Source organism: Dama dama, chromosome 24 (assembly GCF_033118175.1).
Source record: "Dama dama isolate Ldn47 chromosome 24, ASM3311817v1, whole genome shotgun sequence".
Classification (NCBI taxonomy): Eukaryota; Metazoa; Chordata; class Mammalia; order Artiodactyla; family Cervidae; genus Dama; species Dama dama.
In genome coordinates, this window is record NC_083704.1 from 19,190,993 (window position 1) to 19,218,412 (window position 27,420).

Genomic DNA, 27,420 nt, shown 5'->3' on the forward strand with positions numbered 1-27,420 from the left:
ATGATTTACAGCATGAGCTTCAAACTCAGAAAGACCCAGGTTTGAATCCTGAGTCTATTTCACTTTTATGTGACCTTGGACTAGTTACTTAGCCTCTCCATACCCCAGCTCCCTGATTTGAAGAGTGGAAATAATTATACCCACCCCATAGGCTGATGAGCTTATGTGCGTGCTAAGCTGCTTCAATCATGTCTGACTCTGTGACCCTATGGACGGTAGCCTGCCAGGCTCCTCTGTCCATGGGATTCTCCAGGCAAGAATACTGGAGTGGGTTGCTGTGCCCTCCTCCAGGGGAACTTCGTGACCCAGGAATCGAACCTGCATCTCTAACGTCTCCTGCATTGGTGGGCAGATTCATTACTGCCACTGCCACCTGGAAAGCCCATGAAAGTGCTAAGCAGGTGTTAAATACTTTATGTACTAAATATGATTATCTTTGGTTTCTTGTTCTTAGCCAGTGTTTCCTTAGATCGTTTACAATGTCCTCAGTGAGTACAAAGCTGCTTTCACTCAAGGCCAGGATACTCCTCTGTAGACGACCAACTGGTATAAGGTCTGAAGGTATAAGATCTTGCCCACATGTAAACTCCTCCCAGAAGCCTGATTCATTACCCACCCATCAGACACTCTTTGGGATGGTATGACTAGGGTGGGACTTGATCAGGTCAGAAGCTATGGTCTCTGAAAGGCCAGTGAAGGGATGAAAACTGATATCCCAGTTGGGATTTGAAGTTTTGCCTCAACTTTCTCGCCTTTCTGAAAGCAAGGTAATTAGGTGAGAGGTTAGGTAGAGACCTGAAGAACTGAGAGGCAGGAAAAGGAAACTTCACTTGTGGACAGGGACCCCCCGAAGACACAAAAGCAGGCACATGAGGCAAAGACAAGTGTAGACTGTGTTCAGAGCCATCCAGGGTCCAGCAGTGGGCTGATTGTTCAGGTGACTGTGAACTGTGGCTTCCTAAATGGTCAACCCAGCTGACCCAAAGCTGAAAGTAATAATCATAAAAATAGTGACACATGCTATTGGTCCTTTGTTGCATGGTTTGCAGAGCAGGTTCACATCCATTACTTCCATACCTCGTAGAGTGCTCACTGGAAGCTGTTGTCATGGTCACCAACATCCACGTTTGTTTCCTAGGCAGAGATGCCAAGGTAGAGCTGGCAGCTGGGAGTGAGAAAACTTGGGAGGAGGTCTCCACCCCAGCCATCCTGTTTATTAGCTAAGTGACAAGGGTCAGCCACACAGCCAACTGATTTACCTGTAAAGCAGGGATGTAATAATGTCTATCACAGAGCTGTTGGGAGAATCAGTTGAGATAGGGTATGTGAGATGCTTCATAAACTTCAGAGGGCTGTGTAAATAATCTGTTATTTCATTGATGGTGCTTAATCCAGGGCCTTGCATGTAACATGGAGAAGGAAATGGCATAACAAGGTCTTAATATTGAAGTCTCTCCAGAGACAATGAAACACAATAGTGTGGAATTGCAAAACAGGATCCCTCATATAAAAATTACAAAGAAGGGAATTCCCTGGTGCTCCGGTGGTTAGGACTCTGCACTTTCACTGCTGAGGGCTCAGGTTCAATTCCAGGTCAGGGAACTAAGATCCCGCATGCCACTCGGTGTGGTCAAAAAAAATTATAAAGAGATTTGTCAAGAACTGGTTTCTTGATAAGCCCTGAGTCCTCTTCCACCCACCATTCGACTATATTTTGTATAAAAAAATACACAAAATAGTACAGAGTAAGGAGAGAGAATTTTGAAGGTGTGTGTGTGTTTATTTATTTTTGGAGAAAGCTGTTGCCGTGACATAAGATGTCTCACTCCACTTAAGGGAGAAATGGTAGGAAGTGCTACCTTCGCCTCAGATTTAGTGAGGGGGTTTTCCATGGGGCCACTCAGAAAGCTGTGACATGCATGGCCTGTGTTGGGAAATGTGGAAGGAAAGATCAGTGTCTGTATGACAAAACCCACTGAAATGTTGTGCAGTAATTAGCCTCCAACTAATAAAAAAATAATAATAATAAAAAAATAAGAAAGTAAAAAAATAAAATAAAAATAAAAATTGTCACCACTTGAAAAAAAAAAAAAAAAAGATCAGTGTCTTACTACAGAGCTGGCAGAGACAAAGTGGTCCAGGGCTGCAAGACTGAGGAGACAGAGTCGGGTGGAGGAGGACTCTGCAGGAGACGAAGAGTGGGGTGCGCTTGGGTTCCTCTCGAGAGAAGCCCCCGGAGCTGAGGATGGAGGGCTGTATCTCTCAGGGCTGTGGAAAGAGCCTCAGCTGACTTTGGGAAGAGAGAAACATCTGTTTGGAGGGAGGCAACTCGCAGTGAAGGGCTAGCAGGGACCCTCCAAGGAGCCCACAAGAGCTCTCTGAGAAAAATGATCAGCTCCAAGCATCTGCCGGAGCAGAGAAGACAGATCTGGTCCTGTTGGCAAGCAAGCAGGATTTCCTCTGCCCCTACTCCCCTCCTCTCCCACTGCTGACTGTTAAACCAAGAGCGTTAAGCCAAGCACGAGACCCTTCTGAGTGGGAGCCCAGAGCACACAGGATGATGCGGGCACAGGCCCTACGGGATCTCTTCCGTTAGCAAGTACTAACAGAATCCCGGGATCTGACTGCCATTCACGGAGATCTTCCCTAGGCTGCACCGCTCAGAGTGACCTGAATAAGCATCAGCTGACAGCTCACCTTTACCAACTCCAGGTGGTAAACTGAGGCCCGGGAGATGAGTAGTGCCACTGGGAGCAGGAGAACCCCATGGACACAGCAAAGTCTCAACCCAGCAATGTGGCCATGGGTCCCAGGGCAAAGAGAATTTGTTGGCAGGGTGCAGCCGCTGTAGACGAGCCCAGGGATGGCTGGAATGTTCTCCTTCGATCATGGGAACTGCAGCATGAATCTCAGCTCACAATGAGCTGCTGGGCATAAACTGTTTGGAATTTTGTGGACTGGTGGTTAAAATCCTGGCCAGATTGTTTTGGGACACAGCCATTATCTGCTATGGGTAGACGACACTCCTGAGAGTCGTCCGGAAAGAGCAAGTCTTTTAAGAATGTAAAAGAATTAGGAAAACAAGATGTGAGTGACTCAGGGGGGCTCCTGCAGCATCCTCCTGCCTTTAACCACACCTCCCCCTGTGGGTTCACTGATAAGAGTCAGCTCAAGGGAGATGGCGAGCCTTAAATAATGCCATTTCGGCCCCTAGTCCCAATTATGTCCCAGCAGCTTCCAAAGTGGAAGAAAGTCTGGTGGCTGGTGGCAGTGTTCCTCCCACTCCTCTGTCATCCTGGAAATACGATCTTGGAGGCAAACAGTCTCTTTACTACAAGGAAGACCCGCCTGGCTACCATGTACCCCATGCATGCATTTATGTGTCTAACATCAACCTTTCCTGGTTAGTACTCTCCATGAGGGCATGGGCTGTGCCCATTGAGTTTCTCACGTTCCTGAGTATACGAACCTGTCTCAACCTGATTCAACATTTGTTGAATCAACGTGCGTACGTGCGTGCTAAGTCACTTCAGTTGTGTCCAACTCTTTGTGATCAACTGCTGGATTTAAAACAGGTAGGTGAGTGAAGAATCTCGCAGAGAGCTTAAGTCCTGGATTCCTAGAAGGTCTGGCTTGTATCGCCACTTGTCTTGAGTTACCCTCCTGGGAAGCAGAGCATAAAAAAGTGATCGAGGGCATGTGGCTTGTTGAGAGGATTCTGCCAGGGAAACGGGGAGAGGGAGCCTGACAGAGCAAGTGGGTGGGCTGCTGCAGGCTGCCGTACCTGTATCGCTGGGGAAGCTCTAGAACACGAACTGCATGACAGACCTGTCTCACCTGGAGATGAGGGATCAGCTTTTTGTACCCCGTGCCAGCAGGTAACGGGCTTGCCCACTGCCTCCATGGGGAGGTGTAACCTCCTAAGGGAATTCTTTGGCCAGAGGAAACAGCTGTGATTCTTTAGCAGCCAACACTGACAGCCACTGAGGGGTGGGTGCACCAGCCAGTCTCCATCCTACCGCCCCACACCCACTCACCCCCTCCTCCAGTGGGCATGCCCGAGCAGGTAGGTCCCAAGGTTTGAATTCTCAGAATATGAGAAAACTATGCTTTGGTCCGATAGCCTAAGCCGCATTCACAGCCGGAGGGGTAGCTGGTGCTTTCCCAGTGATCACAAAAGGGATGCTTTGTTTTCCGTTTGGCTGCCAGTCCTTTTGAACACAGTGGACTCTGTCCAAGCCCCTGAGGGGAGATGCGGGGAGCTGGAGGATTACCAAAACCTTACCCTCCTTCCCGGCCAGACTCGGCCCATGTGGAAAGCAAGAGGCGTGCGATGCAGAGAAGAGTCAAAGTGACTTACAGGCTCAGCTGAGAGATGCCAGAAGCAAACGAGCGTCAGCCCTCAGTGCCCCTGCTGAAACCCTCCTCTGGCTTGGAACGGCACTCAGATCAAAATCCAAACTCCACGTGGCCAACCCTGCCTCACCTGCTCCCTGCCCACCTCTCCCATCTCATCTCCTCCAGTTTATCTGCACTCACGCCCCAGCAGCCCAACATCTCGTCTGTTCCGCAAAGGGGCAGATCTCATCACTGACTCGGGGTCTTGGTGCTTGCTCTTCCCTCCACGTGGAATGCTTTTCTCCGTGATCCTCTCCCCAGACAGGCCATTGTTGATCGCTGTCCAAGGTGGTCCATACCCATAACCTCTCATCACCTGACCCACCACTTCCTAGCTTTTCTCATCTTCATTTATTATCATATTTATCATTTGTTTATTGCTTTCTCCCCTCCCCACCTTCTCTCCAAAATGCAAGCTCCATGGGAACAAAGATCTTGACTAACTTACTCATGCATGGCTCACTGTGACTCCAGCAACTACATATAGGAAAGTCAGGGAAGGGAGCTATTATGAGAGCAAAGTAGGAAGAATCATGCATTATATTTGGTAGAAGTTGAGTTTGAAGTTCCAGTGAAATATATGGATGGAAATGCCCAGGAGACAGCTGGAGATGCCTGCTAGACCCAGGGGAGAGTTTGAGCCTGGGATATATATTTCGAAGTCCTTCCCATAAAGCTAATAGCTAAAGTCCTGGGTGTGGATGAGAAGACAGCTCAGAGCAGAGCCTTAGGCAACACCTACATTCTGGAGATTCGCTTTACCGTTGCCTAGAATGTTCCTCCACCTGCCATTAAGCATCCCTGTCTCAACACTAAAGTTGCAGTTGAGAATTCCTTCCCCCTCTCCCCATGTTTGTAGTCCCTGCCCCATTGCAAATGCAGAACAGCCACCCAGCCCCTCTGGAAACTGCCCTCTCCTTCCAGGGAGCCTACAGGAGGCTCTCAGGCCAGGCCCGCCTCTCAGTGCTGTGTGCATGGATGTTCAGTTATGGTCCCTGGGAGGGTATCTGTGGGGGTGGGGGCAGAATACACAATAGAGATTGGTGCGCCAGATACGAGCCTGGATCAAAGAGGAACCCAGAGTTTGTGAAGTCCTTTCATCCTTCCTGATGAAAGGTGATACATGAAGGTAAAATTATCATGATTATTTCACTGGGTTCCAATTGGAGATGGGCTGGAGCTCCCCAGCATGGACAATAGCAAGCAGCCTGTACAAATGTCTCCGTGATACACACAGGCTGTATACAATCCAGTGTGTGTGTGTGTGTTCGTCAGTAACATCACCTAAGCACAGTTTATGGGTGAGGAAGCCCTGAAGAGAATCACAAACTTGAATTCTGCAAGCCCTATAGATACAGACATACCATGAAATATACATATTTTATAAATGTGTATTGAAAAAGCCATAAAGAGGCGGGGTGGGGTGGGGGTGGGGTGCAGTAAAGGAAACAGTAAGGACATTTGGATTTGTCAGCGTCTCTCCAGAGAGAGCCCTGAGGATATCCCATTCTTAGAATAAAGCTTTCATTTCACAGTGCATCAGTGAGAAAATTAACAAGCTCCCTCCATCCTGTTCCATAATTCATTCTCTTTGTTTTAGATATTGAGCTGAGATGGTGACTTAAAGCCACGCGAAATAGCTTTTAAATACAGACCTGGGCCTGGCAGTTTTGCCTTGCCGGTGATGGAAAACCTGCTTGGCCCATCATTAGCTGAGATGGACATCGTGTCACTTCGTCATTCAAATTTCTTTTCCATTTAACGCCGTGTCCTTCACCCGGTGCTAGCTGAGGCACTGCAGAAGATGTGGTTTCCGGGCTGAACATTTCTCCCCTGCCATCATCCCAGTATTACTGTTGTGGCTGGATTTAGAGGTCCTTAGCTTGAAGCCAGGATAAGATAACAGCAATGTATGTGAGTTGGAGAGTGGAGAGCTTTTTCAGGCGCTGTGTTTACCTGACCTTGCCCTCTGCTTTTCCTTCCTCAGGGAGAAGCTGACTGCTGTTTTCGGCAGCTCTGCGTGTCTGGGGAAAGTAGAAGGCCACAGGAAGGTGACAGCTTAGGCAGGGCTCTAATAGCAGGTCCCCCAGGCTGGGTCATTTGCTGGGCTGACAATCCAGTTGATGCTTGCTTGGGTTTGGGGCCTTGCATTAATTTGGGTGCTGACATCCTGGTGACAGCAGCTGAAGGAAAGTGAGCCAGAGATCAGGGATGGGAAACCTTGAAATGACTCCCCTAAATGATGGTTGACTTGTTTTATGGCATCACACCCCCAAGGCACACAGATGCTGAGGTGTCAAATAGGTGGACTGGGTACCTTGCTAGGTGGTCTGTGGTAGCAATAGTATTGTAGAGTTGGCCTGGTGGCTTCATCATCACTGGTCTTTGTCTAGCTGGGTGTGGATATCCATTAGTCTAGATACCATTTTCACTCACTGCTTAGTTTTTTATTCCAGCAGAAATAGAGGGCTTTCTCCCCGCCATCATGCGGGAGAGATAGAATGCAGAGGCGATGCCTCTCAAAGGCCATATCAGATTCTTGAAGAGAGTATAACAGGTTTAAGTGGGTCAGATGCCATGACTCAACAGCTTCTCCTTGATCCTTTAATCTCACATCTGAAGCCCAAGATCTAGCCAGCTTACCTGGAGCAGCACCCCCATGGTACCAGCAGGGCTTGTCTTCTGGGAGGTTGAATAATCCACCTGCTGTGCCATTCCACACTCGGTTTGAGCGTATGACCACAATGTATTAAGTGTGAGTGATTGTTTTAATGTCAAGCAAAGTCAGGCCAGGGAAATTCTGTCCTCTGGGAAGAGAGCCACAATGACCAGGCTGCCACAGAAGCTCATGAACACCAAGAACCCTCAGGATGAAAGGGTCACCCTAAGTGAGTTGCAAGGAATGGAGACAAAGAATACTACAATCCCTGGGCTAAGAAGAGTAGGAGTGAGTTTTACCTCCATTTCTAGCAACTGCTACACACACACACACACACACACGCGCGCGCGCATGCACACATGCATGAATACACACATACAGTCCCTTCCAGAAATGCCATGGCTTCAAAGAAGAGACAGCTGCATCCCTGGCCCCTCATTCGTCACCTGCTTGCTGGCCTCAGCCTGATAAGACAAATCCAGATCAAATTACCTGGCAGCTGGGAGAGCTAGGCGATAAGGAAATGCAAACTCAGTAGGAGTTCAGTAGAGTAGCAAAGATCAAATTGTGCATTAAATTTTCCAGGAACTAAAACCCTGTTCCCTCTGCAAAACCTAGGGGAGGCACCTCAAATCACTCAGCACCAGATAGGGTTCCTTGGAGAAAAACAATGCCCTTAGCTTCCACTGAAGAAATTAAGGAAACAAAGCACCTAGAGACCAGCCCATTCCCGCTGGACCAGATGATAAGAGAATAAACACAAAAGGTAGAGATGAACACGATAAAGGAGGTGAGTGGCCAAAGGCCAAAGAAACTTAGAGCAACAGAAAGAACACTGAACTGAGCAAGAGACTTGGGTTCTTGTCCTAGCTTGCTCTCTCTCTTTCTCTCCCTTTGAAAATGCACTCAAACCCATCAGGGATTTAGTAGTTTTTGTAAATTGGTGGAGTGGAGAGCTCTTCCAGTTGAGATCCCTCTGACTTGGCTTACCCTTTCAACTGGGGCATTTTCTCTGCTAAATCTCCATTTTTACTACAAAATAGTCCAGTTAAATGTTAGTCACTCAGTCATGTCTGACTCTTTGCAACCCTATGGACTGTAGTCTTCCAGGCTCTTCTTTCCATGGGATTCTCCAGGCAAGAATATGGAGTGGATTGCCATTTCCTTCTTCAGGGAATCTTCCCAACCCAGGGATCGAACCCGGGTCTCCTGCACTACAGGCAAATTCTTTTTTTTTTTTTTTTTCAGGCAAATTCTTTATTATCCGAGCTAGCAGGGAAGCTCCAGAACACTCCAGAGGTACTGTCAAAGCTTTTAACTTTGTTCATCCAAAACCACCAGTTTTCTTTGGGACATAGCATCCAGACCTGAGCTCTCAAAAGAGCAGTGACTTCAGGAAATTTTCAAGGGTGATGAAACTATTCTGTATATTTTTTGTGGCAGTGGTTACACAAGTCTGTGCATATGTTAAAGATCATAGAACTGTACTGCAAAAGTGAATTTCTGGTGTGTAAATTTAAAATATATAAAGGAAAAATCATCAGTGATCCTCAAACATTAGATCAGACTAAATTCCTAATGAGATGAGCTCTCCTCCTTTACCAAAAAGCAGAAAAAGAAGAATGTAGGTGTGGTACAGTGGGCCCATCCATGGGAGGAATTGAATGGCTTGACTTCTTGACTCTTTCCTATAGTCACACACTTTGCCGTGGCCTCTGATGACCTCCCACTGTGTCTGCACCCAGCCATGTGACTTGCTTTATCCAATGGGATGTTAGTAGAGGTGACTAACGGACGCTTGACAGAGCACCTACGAGTTTCCATTTGCATTTCTGCTCCTGCCTTTTGTCACCACCGTGACAACGTGCCCAGGCTAGCCTGCTTGGGTCCTGTGATGCCTCCAGCTCCTTCCTGACTCACCACCTCCACATATGCTCATCCTTCTGCCCACATGAGTTCTCTCCCACTCCTGTTCTTCATTCAGGGCACAGCTTCAATGCCACTCCTCCAGGGAAATCTTCATGGATTTCTCATTCCAAAGTAGATAACCCCAATTTTTCTTCTTATGGCATCCTGTTTTTTTTAATCTTCAAAGCCATAATGGTGATTGGTAATAACTTGTAATTATTTTTTGCCTCCCTACTCTCTGAAATCCCCACCAGACTCTAAGGAACCAATTCTGTCTCACATGGTACAGGCATACTGTAATTGTGTTTGTGTTCAGTCATGTCTGACTCCTTGCAACCCTGTGGGCTGTAGCCCACCAGGCTTCTCTGCATGGGATTCTCCAGGCAAGAATACTGGAGTGGGGTACCATTTCCTATTCCAGGGGATGTTCCCAGCCCAGGGATCAAACTGGCATCTCTCTCTTTAAAAAAAAAAAAAAATTATTTATTTTAATTGGAGGCTATTTACTTTACAATATTTTGGTGGTTTTTGCCATACATTGACATGAATCGGCCACAGGTGTACATATGCTCCCATCCTGAACACCCCTCCCACCTCCCTCCCCATCCCATCCCTCTGGGTTGTCCCAGTGCACTGGCTTTGAGTACCCTGTTTCATGCATTGAATTTGCACTGGTCATCTATTTCACATATGGTAATATACATGTTTCAATGCTATTCTCTCAAATCATCCCACCCTCGCCTTTTCCTACAGAGTCCAAAAGTCTTTTCTTTACATCTGTGTCTCTTTTACTGTCTTGCATATAGGGTTGTTGTTACCATCTTTCTAAGTTCCATATGTATGCATTAATATGCTGTATTGGTGTTTTTCTTTCTGACTGACTTCATTCTGTATAATAGGCTCCACTTTCATCCACCTCATTAGAACTGACTCAAATGCATTCTTTTTTTTAATAACTGAGTAATATTCCATTGTGTATATGTACCATGACTTTCTTTTCCATTCGTCTGCTGATGGCCATCTAGGTTGCTTCCATGTCCTGGCTATTGTAAACAGTATGTAGTGAACATTGGGGTGCACGTGTCTCTTTCAATTCTGGTTTCCTCCGTGTGTATGCCCAGCAGTGGGATTGCTGGGTCATATGACAGTTCTATTTCCAGTTTTTTAAGGAATCTCCACACTGTTCTCCATAGTGGCTGTACTAGTTTGCATTCCCACCAACAGTGTAAGAGGAGAGCTGGCATCTCTTGCATCTCCTGCATTGGCAGGTGGATTCTTTACCACTGCCTCACCTTGGAAGCATGATTTGTTTAATAATTATTTATTGAATAAATAAATGAGGTTTGGAAACATGGCGGAGGAAGAGCAAGACAGACCTTGGTTAGGGGAATAACCCCCTGGTCCTGCATGGGCACTTGGGACGCAGGATATATGCTGCTAGTTCATGTGCTATCACGCTGACAGTCACTGTCTTTATCTGACTCAAGGATGGGTCTGGGCCAAGTAGTCATGGTACAGCTACAGAATCCAGGGCACATGCTCCTAGAAAGCCACAAGAGGCTAAAAATGTTAGGCTTTGAATGTTAAATCATTCATAAGGCATGACCTGAAACCCTCCTGTGCCCAGCCTTATCTACTAGAATATGCGTTCTCTCTCCCTTCCTTGAACCCAGCTCTCACCATCCGCAGTCTGGGCTGTTAAAGAGAAAGTTCCAGTGAGAATGTCCATGTGACCAGGGTCCTTCTTGCTTGGTTTTGGCTCCAGCTTCCAGGCTCCTAGCCCTTGTCTCTGTCTGTGATTTTGGCTCTCTCTTCCTGTCTCTGGGACTTGTGCCCACACTAAGAAGCCTCACCTTGAGCTTAATCACTCCCTGAGGTCACCTCTGGCCTGGTCTCATGGGTGAAGCTGGCTGGAGCAGCCAGCGTGGTTTACCGAGTCTCCGGAGGCTCGTGCTGCGCTCTGGCCAGTGTGGTTCACGTCCATCACTGCTCCTGCCAGGCCATCTGCACCAGTGGTCTGGCCCAAAGTGGTACCACCCTCTCTTCTGTCCGTTCCCTCTGGTGTACCTCACACTTCTTCCCTCCTTACCCTTCCTTCACAAAAAAAGGGGAGGGGGGAGTGAAAATCAGTGGGAAACCTTAAGCTTCCTACTATATAGGTTTGTTTGTTTTATTCATTTTATGCATTTACCTAGAGATAGGAATGGCTTGGAAGCCCAGATCTTTCTCTCTCCATTGATCCTAAGCCCTGGATCTCAGATCCTCTTCAGTTTGGGCTTGAAAGACCTGGAAGACAAGAGGGCAATCCGAGTGACTTAGACTTAATGAAATTGAAATAATGAAACACTGAGCATTGGGAAAGCCACCTTTTGTGGTCAGAGAAAAACTCTTAAGAGCCAAAAGGGCATTCGATAGTGGGAGACCACCAGTGACCACAGGGGAATGGGCGTGAGTGATCAGAATCCATTTGGCAGCCAAGAGCCTTCATAACAATCCTCTTCCTGCCCAGCAGGACCGCTCACCTTGCTCACCTCTGCAGGGCTGAACACAGGCCTAGGAAGACCTCAAAGACATTTTTGCAAAAAAAAACAGTAACACAGAGCCCTTATATTTCAGGAGAAAAGAGTTCCTCCTGGCTTGTCAACATTTCACAGATCTATGCAATCACACTTAGGTACCAAAATAACAGAGCAATGGAAATAGAATTGCTGAATTGTTACCAAGTCAGAAAGTCTCCATGCTTTAAATACTGGACACAGAACAACTTCTGCCTGTAATTCCTCAGCTCAGATACTAGGAAACAGTCAATCCGGTGTGGGTGTGTTGAGACAGATGTGGAAGCAGGGCCTTCACTTTGAGGAAGTGAGAGGAGCACAGAACCAGGGCAGTAGATGAGGAAGAGGTCCCAGAGCAGACCTTGGCTTTCCTCTCGGACAGATGCAGCTTCTCCTTGAGAAAAGGGGCGAGGAGCAGCCACTAAGTTAAGTCAAGAGGAGGAGCCACTTAACTAGCCACTAGTTTAGGAGCCACTTAACTGCCAGGGGAGTCAGTCTGCATATACTTTGTGACTTGCCTACATCTATTTATGTATGTTTTATAAGTACTTTTTAGAAAGTACTGGATTAAGTTATTTTTGGCTGCCCTGGGTCTTCATTGCTGTACCCGGGCTTTTGCTAGTTGTGGTGAGCAAGGGTGCATTCTTCATTGCGGTGGCTTCTCTGTTGCAGGGCTTGGTCTCTGGGCTGAGAGGCTTCTGTAGTTGTGGTGCAGGGGCTCAGCTGCCCCACTCCATGTGGGATCTTCCTGGACCAGGGATCGAACCCATGTCTCCTGCACTGGCAGGTGGATTCTTAACCACTGGACCTGGGAAGCCCCTATTTATGTATTTTAATTACAGCATGATAGTGAACTTTATATGTGCCTCTCAAATAGAACTTTAAAAAACATTGGAATAGAGTTGATTTACAATGTTGTGTTAGTTTCAGGTATAGAGCAAAGTGATTCAGTTATACATTATACGTCTCTTCTTTTTCACAGTCTTTTCCTTTATATAATAGGTTATTACAAGATAGTGAATATAGTTCCCTGTGCTATACAGTAGGACCTTGATGATCATCTGTTCTGTATATTGTGTGTATATATGTTAATCTCAACCTCTTAATTTATCCCACCCAACCTCTGCTTTCCCCTTGGGTATCTGTAAGTTTGTTTTCTGTTTCTGTGAGTCTCTGTCTTGTAAATAGGTTCATTTGTATAATGAACTTGCGTGCTCAGTCACGTCTGACTCTTGGCAACCCCAGGGACTGTAGCCTGCCAGGCTCCTCTGTCCGTGGGATTTCCCAGGCAAGAATACTAGAGTGGCTTACCATTTCCTTCTCCAGGGGATCTACCTGATTCAGGGATCGAAAATTGCATCTCCTGCACTGCAGGTGGATTCTTCACCTCTTGAGCTATTAGGGATTCCCAGATTCTACATATAAGTGATATCACATCATATTGTCTTGTCTGGCTTACTTCATTTACTATAATAATCTCCAGGTTGATGCATGTTGCTGCAAATGGCATTATTTCATTCTTTTTGATGGCTAACTAATATTCCATTGTAGATATATATATATATATATATGTGTGTGTGTGTGTGTGTGTGTGTATGTATATCACATCTTCTTTATTCATCTGTCAATCAGTGGACATTTGGGTTACTTCCATATCTTGGCTATTGTAAATACTGCTACAATGAGCATCGGAGTGCATGTATCATTTCAAGTTATAATTTTCTCCAGATATACGCCCAGGGGTGAGATTATAGGATCATATAATAACTCCATTTTAGTTTTTTAAGGAACCTCCGTATTGTTCCTTAAGGTGGCTGTATTGATTTACGTTCCCACCAACAATGTAGGAGACTTCCCTTTTCTCTACACATTCTCCAGCGTTTATTTGTAGACTTTTTGATGATGGCAAGTCTGACCAGTGTAAGGCAAATACCTCATTCTGGTTTTGATTTGCATTTCTCTGAAATTAGCAGTGTTGAACATCTTTTCATGTGCTTATTGGCTATGTATATGTCTTCTTCAGAGATCTTCTGCCTATTTTTTGATTGGGTTTCTTTGTTATTGAGTTGCTTGAGCTGTTTGTGTATTTTGGAGGTTAAGCCCTTGTCAGTTGCATTGTTAGCAAACATTAAATAGAATTTTTGAAGGTGATTTTTAAAATTCATTTATTTTTAATTGAAGGATAATTGCAATATTGTGTTGGTTTCTACCATGCATCAACATGAATCAGCCGTAGGTATACATATGTCTCCTCCCTCTTGAACCTCTCTCCTACCTCCCACCCCATCTCACCCCTCTAGGTTGTCACAGAGCACTGGTTTGAGTTCCCTGAATCATAGAGCAAATTCCCACTGGCTATCTATTTTGTATATGTTAGTGTATATGTTTCCATGCTGCTCTCTCCATTCATCCCACCCTCTCCTCCTTACCCCCCAATGATGCTTCAGTGACTTGTGATAAGTGGTTCCATGTATAGGAAGTTCAAGCACAGTGGATGGGCAGTTCAGAGAGGTACTCTGGACGTGGGTAGTGTCTTACACCATCCCTGGTACCATCTCAGGGAAGCAGCAGCCTTCCAGACTGCACCTGCGTAGGGCCGACTGCTCAGAGTACTGAGGATTGCAAGCAGGATTAGTTGACTGAAAAGGCTAGTTTGACTTTCGGTCACAAGGGGTGCTAAGATCAGGGCCCTGTGCCAGAGTGAAGTATGGCCTGAGTGCCAGGCATTCGTCTGAAGGGCAAGGTCTCTGGAGGCCATTCCAGGGGGCAGAGCCAGAGGCCTTGCTCAGTGAGGGGTCTCCTGAGCCCTGGCCCTGGCAGGGACTTGGCCGCCCCTTCCCCCATTCTCCTTGTGTCTTCCCTCCCCTCCCGCTGCCTCCCCCAAGTCACCAGCATCTAGAAAAGCTCTCCTTGTTTTATCTGGCAGAACCTCGGGACAATCACTGGACCGAGTTCAACTGGCCAGGAAACCAAAGCCCACAGAAAAATGCCTCATGACTCCTGCCAACCCCCTGCTCCCTCCAGGCCCAGTGCCGGACAAACAGCCCCTCCAGCCTTTGGATTTGGGAGGGGAAGGACATTCTGTATGTGGAAGCCACAGAATGGAAGTTATGTACTTTTCGGGGGCCTGCATCAGCCAGCTCAGGGCTGCTCCCATTGTGTGGCTCATGAAAGGGTTTTCACCTCCCAGGCTGGAAGGGAGTTGGTCTGTCTGCACAAAGGCGTTTGCCTCTGTGGCTTTTGAAAAAAGAATGTGTGTGCTTGTCCAAACAGAACTTTCCTGCGTACTTGGAAGAGGGGGGCCGTCCGCCTGCCAGAAAGGAGCAGGGCTCAGTCTGGTTCAAAAGGGAGAAGAATTCCACCGCTCAGGCCCATCAGCCACTGCCCAGCACAGCCTTCCCCTCTCACAAAGACAGTTGCTCACTGTTGCACGGCTGGCCTCCCCAGCAGTTTCCCATCGACTCGGTTTCTCTCAGTCTGGAGGCTGGGGGAGCCGATGAAGCCTTTGAGGAGTGAGTGTTTTCCTGAGCTGAGATCAGGAGATAAAACTGGTCTCCTTGGTGGACGGGAGCATCTGGGCTCAGGGAATTGTGAGTACTGTGTTGGTGAACACTCTGGTGTTGCTCTTAAAATCGTTTTCTTCTCCAGTGTGGGCTGCTGTTATCCCCGTGATAGTGGAAAAACTGAGACGTGGGGATTACTTGCCCCAGGAACTGGGGCAGGGCCCTGGAAACCTGCTGGTGGATTCATCAGTGGATTGTGACAGCGTGGCCCTGCTCCAGAAGTTTGCTCTGGATTCAACCTCCTGCTTAGCCCCTGGAGCCAAGTCCAGGGCCCAGATCAGGGATGACTCTAGGAGTGCCGGTCTCAGTATGATAAACAGCGCCGGTTTCTTCTGCAAAAGTGATCTGACTTGGGAGTTATTGGCAAGCATTCCCTTCCAGTGCCTGATAGCCCATTGCCTTGGGGGCTCCAGATTCTCAACGGAGTCCTTGAAAGTGAAAGTGTTAGTCGCTCAGTTGTGTCTGACTCTTTGTGACCCTGTGGATATACAGTCCATGGAATTCTCTAGGTCAGAATACTGGAGTGGGTAGCCATTCCCTTCTCCAGGGGATCTTCCCGACCCAGGAATTGAACCTACGTCTCCCTTGTTGCAGGCAAATTCTTTACCAGCTGAGTCACCAAGGAAGCCCAAGAATACTGGAGTGGGTAGCCTATCCCTTCTCCAGGGGATCTTCCCAACCCAGGGATCGAATCAGGGTCTCCTTCATTGCAGGCGGATTCTTTACCAGCCGATCTACAAGGGAAACCCAAGTCCTTGAGAATCTGCCTGAATTTCTGGAGACTCCAACCAAAGTCTTAGCAGGATGGACGACATTTTTGGATCTAGTTCCCAAAACTATAGTTGTGAGTTCCAGGACAGTAATTGAGTATTTATTAATGCAACTGTGTTAGAGAAGATTATTCAGAGTCCCATGGACAGTGAAGAGATCAAACTAGTCAATCCTAAAGAAAATCAACCCTGAATATTCGTTGGAAAGACTGCTGCTGAAGCTGAAACTCCAATATTTTGGCCACCTGATTTGAAGAGCCGACTCACTGGAAAATACCCTGATGCTGGGAAGGATTGCAGGCAAGAGGAGAGGGGGAAGACAGAGGATGAGATGGTTGGATGGCATCACTGACTCAATGGACTTGAATTTGAGCAAACTCCTGGAGATGGTGAGGAACAAGAAAGCCTGGCGTGTTACAGTTCATGGGGTCACAAAGAGTCAGACACAACTGAACAACAACAAGTGCAACTAGGAATTCTGTTAATCAAGTTAAGCAAACTTGTTTAGATACAGCAGGGAATTTTTAAGCAAAGCATGCAGGCTTACAAGTCATTTATTGGTATCAGTAACTTACATTTGTGAATGTAGTTGCTTTGCTTTGTTTATAAGAATGTGGCTGACTCCTGACAGCTCTGAGGACTAGTGTGTAACACAAGCACCTGGTTCAATGACATGCACTGTTTCATTCCAAGCGGAACTTTGTTGTGGCTCCAGAGGTTAAAAATCAAAGCATGGATATAGTGATAAATATGGACTCTAGACAGTGTTTTGAAAATCAGAGAAATCACTCTGCCAACAAGCATGCATATAGTCAAGGCCATGGTCTTGTATGGTTGTGAAAGCTGGACCTTAAAGAAGGCAGAGAGCCAAAGAATTGATGCCCTTAAACTGTGGTGCTGGAGAAGACTCTTGAGAGTCCCTTGAACAGCAAGGAAATCAAACCAGTCAATCCTAAAGGAAATCAACCCTGAATATTCATTGGAAGGACTAATGCTGAAGTTGAAGCTCCAGTATTTTGGAGCTTCACTGGACTCATTGGAAAAGTCCCTGATGCTGGGAAAGATTCAGGGCAGAAGGAGAAGAGAGCATTAAAGGATGAGATGGCTGGATGGCCACTCCATCACTGATGCAATGAACACGTGCTTGGGCAAACCTCAGGAGATGGTGAGGGACAGGGAGGCCTGGTGTGTTGCAGTCCATGGGGTTGCAAAGAGTCGGACACGACTGGGAGACTGAATAGCAACAACATGGACAATAAATGACTCTTAAGGACAAGTCCTGTGTTATACCTGCTGATCTCAACGTGGTTCAGCTGCTGAAAGTCCCCAGTGGTTTATCATGGGTCTGGGATAAAAAAGTCAATGGTAAGAACCTACCATTAGGTTCTTAAAGTCAATGGTAAGAACCTACAAGTCGGGCCAGATGGTGATTCAAGAAAAGTATATAAAGTTGAAGAAACTTTATTTATTTAGTAAGGATGTGAGCTAAGAAGTTGCCATGGCATAATGTGTTTCCTCATGTAATGCAGTTGGAAATATACGAGAACGTTCCTGTAGAAGTATTATTGTCAGAAATAATTAAACCTGGATTTAATCAAGAATCTGGATATAACTACCAGTTTACAGGAAATTCAAGAGATAGATGAACATACTAAACAACATTAGCGGCTTCCCAGGTGACTCAGAGGTAAAGAACCTGCCTGCCGATGCAGGAGACGTGGATTCAGTCCCTGGGTTGGGAAGATCCCCTGGAGGAGGAAATGGCAACCCATTCCAATATTCTTGCCTAGAAAATCCCATGGACAGAGAAGCCTAGTGGGCTACAGTTGATGGGGTCGCAAAGAGTCTAACACAACTGAGGGACTGAGCACGAGTGAATGAAACAACATTATTAAAGAAGAAAGAAGCCCAATTTTTAAAAAATGGGAAATTCTATGGGACAAAGGAGTGGATTTTTCCAACCTATAAATGACATTCAGAACATGAGAGATGAGAAACTTCAATAGCTTAATAGAAACTTAAGAAACATATTTATGATCCAGCAATTCTGCTTCTGGGTATATATCTGGAGAAAACTCTTATTAGAAAAGATACACACACCTCAGTGTTCATAACAGCACTATTCACAATAGCCAAGACATGGAGGAAACCTACTTGTTCATTGACAGAGGAATGGATAAAAAAATGGTCCATGGAATATTAGTCATAAAAAAAAGAATGAAATAGCGCCACTTGCAGCAACATGGGTAGAGCTAGAGATTATTGCTAAGTGAGATAAATCAGAGAAAGACAAATGTCATATGATATCAATTATGGGTGAGATCTAAAACATGACACAAACGGACTTATTTATAAACAGAAAGGGCTATAGGAGTTGCAGCTCACCAACAAGGGAATCTGGAAGGCTTGCTGCTGCCTTTCTTTGTGATGGGAGCAGTTGGTGTTCAAAGAAGCAGAGTGAGCACGAAGACCAAGGCAGATGGGGGCTGTTGGCTCCTGAGACACTGGGCCAGCCGCTTCCGAAGGTGGCCTGAAAGGCTGATCTCTGCTCAAAGACTGAAATCACAAATCTAGAGTCATTGGTGTCCCTGCCCACATTCCTGTCCTACTTCTCACCCACCCTTCCACTTATCCTCAGACATACATTGAACACCCAACACAGTGTTTCCTGGGGAAATAGAAGAAAGAAGGCACATGCCCTGCTTTTAAGGAGCAGACATCCTAATGCACAGAGAGTGGGAGAGTTAGTTAAATAATACCAACCCCTAAGCATCCTTGCCCACTTAAGTCCACCGATCTTCCAGAGCAGATTAATGGTAATTCCTAGTGGTCACCTGGAGACGGGAGGATGGAAGGGTCATTGACCACAGCAGCTGCTTGGGAATGCCGGTCAGGCTGTCCCTCTTAGTGCTGCTTCTGACCCTTACGCCAGGATCAGAGCAACCAGACCTGGGTCCCTGGGCTGTGCTGCCGGGCACTCCAGCGTGGGTGGCTGATCCAGGCATGGGTGTGCATGAGCTTCTTGGCTGGAGGCACTACTTTGCTGGACTTCAGCCTCCAGTCCTGGGACCGTGTCGTCTGGAAAACCTCCAGGGGGCACACAGCGCAGGCATGCTGGCAGCAGCCGTCCCTTGTGACGTTGCCCCATACTCCTGGTTGGCGGAGTGCCTTTGAAAATGGATTCATGTTGGCTCCTGGGAATAACCATTTCAAGCCTCCTAACTCTTGCCTCCTTTCCTGACCGGGGCATAGACCTGGGTAAACTCCGTCCGTCCTTGTGCTGCGCTTCCAAGAACTTGCGATCACTTGCAGCCCAGCTTATCGTTGTCTCTGCCACACGTTCTCTGTAATTGGTTTATTTGAAGCGCTCCAAGCGATTCTTTGGGCTAATTGCAAAGGATATTTGAATGAGGATAAGTCTCTGGTGAATGAAAAGCCTTGGTTAGAGAATATGTTTTGTTCAGGAACAATCTTGTTCCTACAAAGCATGCATAGTACCTCTACCTTCTCATCAAATCGCTCCAAATAGAGCTCACACCTGTCAGACTGGTGGCTTTCAAACTGGTCTCCTTGGTCTCCCAGGTCTCTGCAGACATGCTTGAGGGGCCAACACTGGCCCTGTAGAGGGTACAATGGTCAAACGACATTTGAGCTTGCAGAGTCCCACAGCCCAGCTTCACCTAAAAGAACTCCCTTTTCTTCTGCTACGACTTGACCAAAAAAGACTTTTTTCCCCTAACAAAACAAAGTTCAGTAGGTAAATATTCTCATTGTTGACTTACATACAGCCTTTGTTAAAAGGCCTAAAAAAGGTTTCCCTAAGATGTCTGAACATGCTGCCTGCGTTTTTGTTTAATCTATTTGTTTTGTTAGCACACCTTTCCTCCATAGCTCTCATGAAGACAAACCAGCCCAGTCCTGTGTGATTTTATACATAATTACAGAACTGTGGAATTTAAAGATGGTTACATTTTCTGTAGTCAATCTTTATCCCCAGGTGGATGTTCAGTACCACCAAACAGGCCACTTTCCATTATGGCATGCCCTGGTAGCTCACCGTGCCTGCCCAGGTCAAGGACAGACTGCAAGAAGCCACCTGAACACAGCAGGGGCTACAGGGAAAATAGTCTCTCAACGGCATGAAACCTGACCCGTAAATCGAGGTGGGCTCAAATATGCCCCTCCTCCACTTCCTACTGGAATAATTCCCACAGCCAAAGGGCCACACAGCATTTGATAGTGACAGGGAAAGTGGGCACACCGTTGATCATGAAGGAAATCCTGGGGCAGCAAGGAGAACTAATCGCTGCCTTCTTGTCACCATTTCCAATCAGAACAACGGCAGAGTTACTGCCTCATAACTGCAAAGTACCTTCACGTTTCAGAGCCGATAAACAAACTGTGGTTGCTGCTGTCTTTTTGTGGATTCTTTAAGACTTGAGGCGAATGCACTGAATGGAGGAGAGGACGCAGTGTAGGGATACTGACATGGCATTCTTTTCAAATTTTATTTGTTTATTTTGGGCAGTGCTGGGTCTTCGTTGCTGTGTGGGTTTTTCTCTAGTTGCTGTGAGCTGGGACCCCTCTCCAGTTGCCGTGTGAGGGTTTCTCATTGCGATGGCTGCTCTTCTTGCAGGGGGCTCTAGGGTGCCCGGGCTTCTGTAGTTGTGGCACATGGGCTCAGTCGTTGTGGGGCATGGGCTTAGTTGCTCCATGGCATGTGGGATCTTCCCAGATCGGGGATCGAACCTGTGTCTCCTGCATGGGCAGGCAGATTCTTTACCATTGAGGCCCCAGAGAAGCCCCAGAAATGACATTCTGACAACTGTGGTATTCCCAATGAGGAATCAGACAACCTTATTTTCTGGCTAACACCTGGGGACAGAGCACTTTGTTTTAAATCAACAAATGTTTAGGGAGCACATACTTTAGGCCAAGTCCTGTCCTCACTGAGCTTGCAGTCTAGTCATAGAGCAAGTCCTATTCAGCAAGCTATAAAATATAAAACATAAGGAAGGTGTTAATGCCATGAGGGAAAATGATACATGCGCTAGAAGAGTGCTGGGGATGACAACCCACCCTGACGTCTAGACTGGAGGGTGTGAACCAACCACTGTACCCCTACATTTGACTTTAGCCACGGTGCTGGTATGGAGAAGGAAATGGCACCCCACTCCAGTATTCTTGCCTGGAGAAGCCCATGGACAGAGGAGCCTGGTGGGCTACAGTCCGTGGGGTCACAGAGACGGACACGACTGAAGCAACTTTGCACGCGTGCACACACAATGCTGGTGATACTTCAGCCCCTTCCAGGTAATTAACAGCCATGCAGGATGGAAGACATGGCCCAGTGGACATTGGAGGGACCCATGTAGACCAACTAGATGGGGGCTTACCGGCTCCAGGCAGTGTAGACAAGATGAATGCCACTGTTACAAAGGAAGAAAGGACAGCATCAGGGGCCTGATTTTGAGACGGAATAAACACTTAATTCCAAAATATCTTTCTGATTTGTCTTTTTTGAAGTAAGAGATTTGTCCTGTAAAACAACAATACCTTTGTAAGGATTATTAGCATGTTGGATTGATTATGGGCTAATGCCACACTATCATGCATGGATATGCAGAACTGGTTGGTTTTATAGGGAAACTGTGTCACTCAGCCACCCCCACACTCATAAATAAATTCACCCCCACCCCCACCCCCCTCCCCCACTGACCGGGCTTTTTAACCCCATTTTAGAATATGCTAAATGAAACAGCCTTATGCAAAAAAAAAAAAAAAGAAGAAGAAATGAAAATTCAGTGTGCTTGGCTGTGAAAATGGCATCGGGATTGTCCAAGCAGGTCCCTATGGCAGGCACTGGGTTCATGCTCTTTCAGCAGTGAGGGGCCTGTTGAGATTCTGGAGTGAGGCCAGATAGTCACAGGGGACACTGGGCACAGTGCTGCCTGCTGGCTGCACAACCCAGCGAAAACCGCTGAGGGTGGATCTCCTGCTCAAATGCAGGCCTGAAGACACGTGTGTGTGTGCACACCATGCCATTATACTAAGGAGAATTACATCAGAATAAACGGAAAACAAACAACTAAACTCGAAAGAAATAACTTCACGTATTATTTTTACATCTAGCCATTTGGTACAAATGTCTGGTACAATGTTAACATTCTCCCTTCCTTGTCTATCAAGGACATTTCCACAGTGTTTGTTCCCAGTGGTATGAGGCGCTTCCTGTTGTGGTTTGTTAGCTGTTCACACCAACCTGATGGTTTGCTTCAGTTAACACTGCCCTTTGCACCAGGGCAAAGGCTCGGACAGTAAAGAATCTGCCTGCAATGCAGGAGATGTGGGTTCAATCACTGGGTTGGAAAGATCCTCTGGAGGAGGGCAAGGCAACCCACTCCAGTATTCTTGCCTGGAGAATCCCATGGACAGAGGAGCCTGATGGGCTACAGTCAATGGGGTCCCAAAGAGTCAAGCATCTAACAAAGAGTGCATGTGGTCAGAGTGACTGAGCATCTAACAGTCTGCACCAGGCAGCAGCAAGTACGCCCCATACGATGGGATGGGTGCCTGGTGATCTGGGAGTGGTGTCTCCCTGTTCTGAGACCGTCCCCAAAACCTGCCCTTGGTTTAGTCCATGGACCCTTGAGCCTCAGAGAATTCAGTCAACACCCCAGGCCCACTCACCCCAGCAAGTCTGGTAGCGCTACACCCCAGCTATAGCGCCAAGGCCCTGTTCCTCGGGCAGAAAGCACAGAAGGTGGCTGCTAACAGGGGTGTGTCCTGAGAAGGACCAGGGCCAGAATTCTTCTCTAGGTTCCACAGCCAGGGCACCTTTCCAAATGAACAGATCACAGATTAAACGAGGCCAATGGAGTTTGGCTCCATATCATCTCTTTACCAAAAAACAACAGTAACAACAAAGGGAAGTTGAAATGGAGGAAAAGAGGAAGGAGCTGGTTCAGGAAGGCCCTTGGGCCTCATGCGGGGATGCTGTGAGGCAGGAAGGAAAGCTCTTTGAGCAGAGAGCTGGCCTCTGTCCAGTTCAGTGTCCTCACCTGTCACTGCAGGGCTTGTACCAGCTCCTCAAAGTCCTGGCCCACAGGAGACGCTCCAGACTTTAACATGTGCGTGCCGGCGTGCTGAGTCGCTTTAGTCATGTTCCACTCTTCAACCCCATGGACTGTAGCCCAGCAGGCTCCTCTGTCGGTGGGATTCTCCAGGCAAGAATACCAGAGTGTGTGGCCATGCCTTCCTCCAGGGGATCTTCCCGACCTAGGGATCAAACCTGCGTCTCTTATGTCTCCTGCATTGGCAGGTGGGTTCTTTACCACTGAGCCACCTGGGAAGCCCTTCAACATGTCGATTTACCCAGATCCATGGTCACTGGAGGGTCAGAGTTTTTTGACCGTGGCTGTGGCTGGGTCCCACAGCTGCCCCCTCCCCAGGTCTCTGAGAGGTGTGGAGGAGGAGTGGGTGTTGCAGGGCTCACCGGGAAGGTCTCATACTGGTGGCTCTGCCTGGCAGGCTTCCCCTGGATTGGCTTGGGGGCTATCTGTCTCACCAGGCTCCCAGGGAAGCCTTGCCCCGAAGAGATCCAAAGTAAGGATTGTAAAAATAGAGCCAAGGCTGTCCGCCACAGTGATTACAGAGGACTTGTTTCAGTCCACCAAAGACAGGGCTTCCCATGCCTCCTGCTGAGGCTCTGGCTTTGGTGGAAGGAGAGGAGACCCTGCTCCTCCGCCTTTGTTCCCACCTGTGGCTAAAGCCAGGTGGGGCCCCATGAAGGACCCTCGAACAGACTCTGAGTCACAGCCATGTGCCTGACTGACATGGCCACACACCCCAAGATGAAGTTCCAGAGTTGGGGGGTCTCAGCTCCAGGAAGGCCAGTGGTGGTGGGCTCGAGGACTGGAGAAGCCCCAGCAGAAGCACCTGGAACAGCTTGAGGGCAGGGTTTAGGGGGTGGTTCTGGGTGAAGAGGCACCATGAGGCATGGGGTGAGCGGTCTCCCAGGGAACGAAGAGACCCAGTGCTCTTAGGTCACTGCAGACACAAAAGGGAGGCATTGAGATCCAAGCGGCTCCCATCGGTCACGCCCTGTGACCTTGACAAAGTTGGTCACCATTCTGAGCCCCAGAGATTTCTCCCAAAGTAGAAGGAACAGCAATGGGTCACATAGCTGCTCAGGAGCCCGCTTGTACTGAGGAGGAGGTGCCCAGGACACACAGACACACACACACAGACACACACATACTCTGGCTCACTCTCTCTTCCACCCTGCAGAAGCTTCCTGGCCAGCAGAGGTCAACCCTGACCACACAGCTCGGAGAAGGAGGAGCCTGGGTAGAGAGAGAATAGGTCCACAGGGAGGACCTGCTGCTCAGCCCAACAGGGAAGAACAGATTCTTGAAGACGTGAACCAGCCACTCTCAAATGTCGGCTGTAGTGGGAGGGCTTGAAGCTCCAGTAATCTGGAAACCAAGTGGATAATCTAAAAACAGCTCAGCCATTCATATTGGAATTGCGAATTCAAATGCATACACTGCCTTTCTGTTCCTTTATCCCCCTAAATTCCCTCCTTACCCCAGCACTGCCTCCTCTACTGTCAGAGGCCACCAAAAACATGCCTCCATGGGTATTCAGATAACAGGCCAGTCCCCATCGAATTCCAAGAAATGTCATCATCTAGAATTGAGTTTTCCTCTACTGTCAACATAAACTACAAAACCCACCCTTCATCCCACCTCACACATTTATACCTGTCAGTCCCTCTACGTGGGAGATTCTCCCCTTGGAGAGCCTTGTTCCTTCTCGTTATTCAGGTCACAAAATGTCAGCTCCTCAGAGAAGCCTTTCCTGACTAGCTAGTCTAATACAGCCTCTCATAAGCCCCCCAGATCTGGTCACTTTCTGTCCCTTTATCTGTTTTCTTCATAGCATCTGCAACTATAAGAAATATTTTTTGGTTTTGTTTTTTCTGTTTACTTGTATATGTCTGTTTCCCCCATTTAGAATGCAAGCTCCAGATACATCATTTTATTCTAGACATTTTTCCTTCTAGCCCGTTCATTAATACACCCATTAACTGAACAAATATAGATTGTGTTCCAGACCCCGTTTTGTTTATCTGAACAGACAAGGTCAAATCCACGATCCTTTGTAAAACAAGTCTCTCTCAGCAGACTTAATCACTGCCATCTTGAATACATGATCCACTGTGGGACTTCGTCCTTAAAATTTCTGTATACCGTTCTGTCTGGCTGAGTGGACTTACCAGGAATACCTTAATTCTTTCAGTGTTTCATAATCACATCCTTGATTTGATCTTACCTTGAGGTGGTGTATTAATTTGATCATCTTTTCCTTACTCAAGAGGCTAGAGAATTTTAATTTTTCAAGTCAAGCCTTTCTATATTCCCTCTAAAATTGACTTCCAGACCGGCCGGTTCTCTTTTGAGTCCATTTCTTTCTTGTGGTAACTTAACCATGTATAGCCACTAAGAACCAGTGGACACTTTCAGCATTCTGCCTAGAGATCTTTTTGGGCTTGCCCCAAACTTCACCTGCAACATCTTCTATCTTCCAACTTAGTACAGGCATTTATCCATTATTTACCTGTTATTCTCCCCTACTCACCTATTCTCCCCTACTCACCTATTCTCCCCTATTCACCCTACTGAGCCCTTTGCGTAGTGTCTGAGTCTCCTTGGGATCCAGAACAAATTATCACAAAGTGGTAGTTTCAACAACAGGATTTTTTTTCTCTCACAATTGAGGAGGCCAGAGGTCCAAGATGAGGGTGTTGGTGGGGCCATGCTCCCTCTGAAGGCTCTGGGGAGGATCCTCCCTCGATTCTTCCAGCTTCTGATGGTTCTTGGCATTCCTTTGCTCGTGGCAGTATAATTCCAGTCACTGTCTCTGTCTTCACACAGTCTTCTCTCTCTGCATCCTGTCCTCTTCTCGTAAGCCCATCAGTCATTGGATTTAGGGTCCACCTGAATCCCATCTGTTTCATCCTGATTGTTAGCTAATTGCTTCTGCGAAGGTCCTGTTTCCAAGTTGAGGTTAGTTACATCCTGAGGGTCCTAGTGGGCATGAATTAGGGAGGGACAGTGCTCAACCCTCTACACACGGGGTTTTATTACACATCATTATTTCCCTTTCATCAGTAGGAAAGCTGAGATCCGAAAGGAGATACACTACTTGCCCTGGCACTCAGCCGCCCACGGGCAGTGCTAAGTTGTGGACTCAGCTCAGTCTGACACCATTCCTTGCATTCTCTACTAAGTAGCAATCTCCTTCTAGAAAATCAGTCCACAAACTCAAGCAAGAAAGCAATGTTATCAATAGTCATCTACCCCTTAGCCCCAGACCTCACGTACTACTGAGGCGAAAGATCAGAGCGGGGCTGTGAATTTGTTTTTCCTTTCAGATGGGATATTAGTTCTAAGAGGATAATGAGCTCACCATTGTTTTGTACATGGAAGCAGTCATGCCAGGTACTGTAGTTCTGTCCAAGCAGGACAGAGCCATCCAGCCATCACACAAAAGTGGGGTGCCAGGGACTGCTTTCCTCGGGGATCCCAGTTCTAACTGGCCACCTGACTTCAAGCAGGCCACTTTGCTGGGCCTCTGTGACACACGGGCCTAGCATGGGGGAAATGCCTTCCCTGCTGGTGTTTTTCAAATGTATACAACCCCCTTGTCCAGTTACAGGAAAGCGTCCTTGCCCGTGTATGTTAATATTTGCTGGAGTGTGGGCAGAGTAGTTCTGAGAATGTGCTAACCATTGACTCTTCACCCCAAAGTTAATAGTTAACGTCTCCTTGTTTGACTCTGTGGCTTGTTAGCTTCGGTCAGAAAGAAAAATTTTGAAACACCAAATGGAACAGCTGTAACTTCCCTTACTTTTACTTGGTACAGTTTATTTCTGTTAAATTAGTTCAGGAGAGCTTTTCAAAAACTAAGCTACTTCCAAAAATATACCATACCACTACGCTGTTTATCATATAAATCTCAGAGCAGGTGTTATGTGTTCAAAATAGAAGACTTTTCTTTATACGCTGGTGGTGTTTTGAAAGGTTAGAGACTTCTCTTGCAGCGATATAGAAAAAAATTTTTTTGAAACTAATTTCAGTCATTCTTTGTAGGTAGCTCAGCGAAGAAAAGGTCTGTGGCTGTGCTGCGTGCTGGGAACACTGTGAGCTTTGGGGTCACACGCACTTTGGTTCATATTCTTGTTCCGTGACCCACTGGTCGTGCAGCACTGGGTGGGTCACGTAACCCCTGAATCTCCTGCTCCTCTGCCTGCACCTCAGAATAGTCACTTTGTAAACTTACTGGGACTTTTAAAGGAACCAATGCAAGAACCTGACAGGGCAGGAGACCAGCAAATGTAACTCACGCTTCTGCCCCCTTTAGCTTTCCTATTGCATCAGGATCTGCCATTCTGTAGGAGTTGGGATTAACAGATACACACGTGCCTATGTGCGTGCTGAGTCTCTCAGTCCTGTCTGGCTCTTCGCGACCCCGTGGACTGTAGCCCGTAAGGCTCCTCTATC